Source organism: Bidens hawaiensis, unplaced genomic scaffold (genome assembly GCF_021521415.1).
Source record: "Bidens hawaiensis isolate Kalapana, Puna unplaced genomic scaffold, B.hawaiensis_p1.1 tig00026587_1, whole genome shotgun sequence".
Classification (NCBI taxonomy): Eukaryota; Viridiplantae; Streptophyta; class Magnoliopsida; order Asterales; family Asteraceae; genus Bidens; species Bidens hawaiensis.
Window position 1 is genome coordinate 50993 of NW_027494266.1, and position 6000 is coordinate 56992.

General features: G+C 35.3%; 1 pseudogene across 1 annotated transcript; it reads right to left on the reverse strand.

Moving 5' to 3' along the window:
* Positions 1-391: 391 nt before the first annotated feature.
* Positions 392-1889, reverse strand: LOC143573560 (protein phosphatase 2C 37-like; annotated as a pseudogene). The gene is made up of 3 exons (XR_013142450.1): positions 1584-1889; positions 1387-1492; positions 392-754 (listed from the first exon to the last, which is right to left on the reverse strand). The product of XR_013142450.1 is annotated as a protein phosphatase 2C 37-like (transcript).
* Positions 1890-6000: the final 4111 nt, after the last annotated feature.

Below are 6000 nucleotides of genomic sequence, written 5' to 3' on the forward strand. Positions count from 1 at the left end.
AAACATATATACTGTAGTAAAGACACCGATGTAGTATTTACTACTATAGCATATGTATTCAGATTTGGGTCTCTTATCTTCGACGCAGCCACATTTTTTAAAAGAGTTCAGCAAGTCGCACACAGTAACTCAATGACACCAAAGAACGATAACTTTGGTTTTAAAATGATCGGTTTTGGCATTCAAAGAAAATTAGTGGCGCAACTTGTTACCATCTTACATGCGTCTCTATTTTACTTATATCATTTTATTATAATAATAAAAATTTAATTATTGTACATTCGTACTACTATTGTTTCTAAACCTACTAGGCAACTATACATTTAGACGATCATTAAAAAATAATACAATCAACGGTGCTCAAATAAACATGATTAGACTTCTAAAAACAAAAATAACCATATCATGAATCTTAATAATGGTTATAAATCCCTCCTAAGATCAACCACCAAGACGCTCACGTTATCCGTGCTGTGTCTAGCCAAGGCTAATTTCGTCAACAGCATCGCGGCATCCGAACACGCCTTATCGGAGCTCTCACCACTTGCCACATTAAGTGGACTACCATCGGACCGTGGTGGCGATGGAACCTCCTCCGACCTCAGGCACATACGTGCCACACGGCATGCGACATCATTTGATACAACATCCCATAGTCCGCCACTCGCGATTATAAGGCACTCGTCGTCTTCCGTCCGTTCCGTTACGGTTACTTCCGGTTCCGGTATCACATACGGCTTCAAATAATTGTCTCCTGAAAATTAGCAAGAATAAATTAACAATTAATTGCTGAATCTGATGTTGTTCGGTCAAATTGACATACCTCCACAACTTCAACTAGAGTTTATTTTTTTTATTAATTAAATTAATTTTAAGGTACAAAGATTACAATTACGTAATCTGGTATGAATATGTGTTGTTCGGTCAAATTGACATAACAACACGACTGCAACTAGAGTTTATTTTTATTAATTAAATTAAACTAAGGTACAAAAATTACAATTACATAACAGGGTATGAATTTGTGTTGTTCGGTCAATTAACATAACACCACGACTGCAACTAGAATTTATTTTTATTGAATTAACTTAAGGTACAAATATTACAATTACATAACAGGAGCTGATATTGTTTGGTCAAATTGACATAACACCACGACCGCAACTAGAGTTTATTTTTATTGAATTAACTTAAGGTACAAATATTACAATTACATAACAGGATCTGATATTGTTTGGTCAAATTGACATAACACCACGACCGCAACTAGAGTTTATTTTTATTAAATTAACTTAAGGTACAAATATTACAATTACATAATAGGCTAATTATAGATAAAAATCGTGAAATTAATATAAATCACGATTTAGAGTTATAAGAACATACCGATTGCTCGAGACATGGCTAGAACGCCGAGAACCCTAGCACCATCCCAATATATAACACGACCACCAGCTTCTTCGATTCGTTTAAGTTCATCAGGTCGATCAGGCTAAACACAAAAAATAATTGTCAATAAACAGTCTAAAATAATTCAAATGGAAATCAGATATTGGTTACACGATTTTACGCTATATTTGTACCTTATGATCAGTTGAAAGAGGAATAGCAACACCGTTCCTACAAAGCACAGCTCGCGAATCACCACAGTTTGAAACAACAATCTTATCCGGAGCCACAACCGCAGTGGATCCGACCGCATCACACTGTGGAGTTTTAAGCTCACATCTACAATTCGAGCCGGAAGAACTGTTGCTCTATTCGGTTATATCATTATCCATTCGACTGAAGCTCTTCACCATCGTCTCCTTCCATTCGATTGACTTCTCGCACTACTCGACTTCCTCCTTCACTCTCTCGTGCATCCGGTCTTTACACTTCATTGCAACCTAAACAATCAAAAGAAATTATTATACAGTGTTGTAAAACTCGCTAGACACAAGTCAGGTACGGAAAGGAAAATCAATTAATTAATATCTAACTTTTCAAATATACATATAGCAGCGTCTAGTCAGAATACACAGAACAAGACAATAACATACATGTCAGCATCCATGGCCATCATACACGCCATAAAAGTGCAGATCGTCCGAACCCGAACCACTCGCTCTACAAAACGACGGTTTTACCGCAACCGCGTCTTCTAAATCTCGTCTCCTCCCACACACAACCGTCAACCCGAATCTCGAATTATCCGATTTTACGCGCCTTTTCGACGCGATATTAATATCAACACAACTACTTTCCATGGTTTTTCGCTTACGAGGGATAGAAACCATCATGCTTGATGAAGCAAATAATTGGAGCTGTTGTATCTCCATCCTTCGCCTAGCCTGTACACCGCCACTAGGTTCACTAGTCGACGGTGCATTAATATTAATATTAATATTAATATTAACATTATTAGTAATACTATTTGTATCAGCAACCACACCGCAACACATACCCGCCATAATAATAATATCGATTATTATCAGAGGTTGAAATATATAATAACTTTTGTGGGAAGGAGAGATCATATAATACCTGCTACAGAAGTGGTGGGGACGGGCAGCTGCCCGTCAACATCACGGGAAGGCTCAAAGGACATGATGTGGAAATATGAACTTCAAGATGAAATCCTGGCCGTTGATGTTGAAATAAAATCTTTATGCTGGTGATATCCTGAGGGTACACGTGTGGAGTTATTATGAGATGGGTACGTGGCCCAATGAGAAGCCACCACGGTTTGTTAGGTGAAGTAAGCGGACTTTTTTGACACGGGTGTGGTCCTAAATTGTGGATTCCGTTCCGACCCGATATTATACCATTTCTGTAAATAGATATGATTTATTTAAATGGATGTAGAAAGATAATTGAAAAAAATCGAACACCTTCTCTAAAGGGTGTTTGGAATTCCTTATTTTTATCAACTTATAAATTATAAATTTTTTAAAAAGTTAATAACATGTATAAGGTATTTGAGAAATCATAAGTTTATTTAGATTTTAACTTATGGTGAAGGCAAAATAAATGAGTTTTAAAAAATTAGAAATCTCTAACTTATTAACTTAATGGATTTAATTTACCTATTACACTTCTCTAACCCTCAAAACTCATTACACTCCTTTTAAAAAAAGTGTCTATTTTGGTCATTTTGTTTTCCCATAACACATAAGCTAATCTAAACATTTTTTTAAAAACTTCTTTCCAAAAATTCATAAGTTTATAAGTCTTTTTAACAAAAAGTCCTTTTGCACTTAATAAGCAATCCCAAACACACTCTAAAAACTCACACACCCTAAATATGATTGTATATGAGTTATACGTTTGTACGAAATCCCACGTGATAAAAGTATAACAAAAATATATTGAGTGTGCAGGTGTACGTAGTTTGACTTCCCATACGAACGTATGGGAAAAAAACAAAAACATAATTGATTGATACTGTAGATTATGATCCCAAGTTATAAAAGGCAATGTTTATTCACAAACCATTTTTTATATTTATATACCCTTTTAACACACATTTATCTTTTATGTACACCCTATAAAGGGTATACTAATAACACATCCCAATATTATCGTAATCTAGATGGCAACTAATTTCTCTTACGTAAGAGTCTAATCACATAGAGCTGTACTTTTTAATATGACAAAACATACAACTGTTACCTATGCAGACTCAAAGGATGACTATATGTCACGTTCATCTAATACGTTACTAAATCCGAATCCAGACTAATAATCCATGTTAATTTATCTTTGTGTTTAATACTATTACACGTTAAATATTTATAGTTCTATATTAACATCTAACATTGTTCGTATTGAAAGTCATTGATAGAACTATAACTTCTTAATCATATGATTATCAACAGATTTTATTCTCTACCGATTATAATCATGGGTCAAACTTATTTTTTTTAAATTAAACTTTTATATATAAAATACCAATAAATTTTGATGACTAGGCTAGAGGTCAGCGGACCGTCTTGATTCCTCACCTAGTTGCCCCGTTGAAACTTGAAAGTCAAAAAAAGATAATATGATTTCAGAACCACAATAAAATATTTAAAGTAAGATAAAAGATTAAAGAACTATTACATTACAATATATTTATTAAAATTCATTAAAAATACCATAACTGTGTGCTACAAAAATGGTTTCTGAAAACTAGTTTAAAATTTAGTGGACACCCAGATATAAAATAACTATGTCCCAGAAAAGTACTTTAAATTTTATTATTTTGTTTTGAATAAGATTTGTGGAAGAAAACACAAAAGAGGCATCAAGTACTCAAGTAGTGTATGAGAGTTGAACAAGTTGGAAGAGGGGACACGTGTGGGACCAGTGGATTGACGACCTCTGGGAATATCAGAAGCCTTTATTTGCTAATCGACACGTGGGTTATTTTCTGACGTGGATCATACTTCATCTCCATCCGTACACGTTTCTACTTCTTTAGACTGAGGGGTGTGGGGCTTCAACGGGGGCGCTAGAGCCCCTCCGCTCGCGCCCCCAGGCGCTAACACCACACCACCATGGCGCTAGCGGGGGCGCTAACGGGGCGCTAGCTGGAAAAACAAGGCAGGCGTGAGCCGGTTAGCGGAAGAAGAGAGAGAGAAAGGTATCTTGGTTTTATCAAGAAGAGCCGTTGGGCTCTTAAAAATTAAAAAAATATATATTTTCTTAAACTTTTAATATATACCTTTATAAAATATACTCCATTTCACAATTATACACCTTTCCTCCTAAAATCCTCTCAAAATTAACACAAAAAAAATGCCGTGGTACTCGTGTGATTCCGACTCCTCCAAAGTATGTTTTTTTTAAACTTTTAATATATACCTTTAGTATGTTTTTTTTGTAATTTGAATTTTAGATATTAATGTGTTTTTTTATTAATGTGTATTTTTTTAATATTTTATGTGTTTTTTTAATAATATGTTATTTGAATATATTTATAAAAAAAAAAAAAAAATTTCGCTGGAGCTCCTGCTGGAGCCCCTCCACACCAGGGGCCAGGGGCTCCAACACCCCTTTATCCAGTTTCTCTCTCTGCCACACGTCATAATATTATTGGTTATTGGCTCCGCTGAAGCCCCCACACCCCTTAATCTTATGCTTTTCTTTCTAGCTACCACTTATTTATTATTTGAGGGTCCAATTCTGTCTCTCGTACACACAATGTGTGCACACATACATGATACATCTCCCCCATTATATTTTTTAATCATGACGGACAAGTTAAAACTTGTTATTTATTATTTTATTTTCTGAAATAGTCCGATCTTTAATATTTTATTGTAGACATAATTACAAATTTTGTCCTTTAAAAAAAGCCAAATTACGGTTCGTGTCCTTTTCTAAGTTTCCTTGCAGGCGGTGTACTTTAAACTTTTTTTTTCTACACGTTATGTCTTTTACGCTAACTGGGTTAGAAAAACTCAGTTAAATAACAACATGTGCATAGCATGTGAGGGCATATTGGTCTTTTCGTCTATATCCTTTTATTTATAACACCTTCCTCTCCTTTGTGCACCACCACACCTCCCTTCATCTCTATTACACCAAGATCTGAACTTACAAGGGCAATTCACATTATTTCCAAATCGAAGTCCCAATTCCAAATCAAACCTGCAAATCGTGACTTATAAGGGTCGAATTGAAGATCTGAACTCGTTTTTCTTTGTACTCACCGGAAACCTGCAACTCGTTTTTCCGGCAAGTAGATCTTAAAAGGCTTGCGGTGGTTGCAGGTGACAGTTTACGGTGGTAGCATGTGTCGATGGTGGTTGAAGGCTTGCGGAATAAAATGTTTATATAAGTTAGTGACCCGCCATTTGTCTTAGCTGGCTTTTAGAAAAAGTAATTATAATAAACATGTACTTATTAAGCTAATCAAAATGATTTCAGTTCAGTTTAGTTCACTTCACTTCACTTCACTTCACTTCACGTCACAACAAACCCAATGTTCAAACACACACTCTTCCTTCGCCACTTCACAACCCACCAATC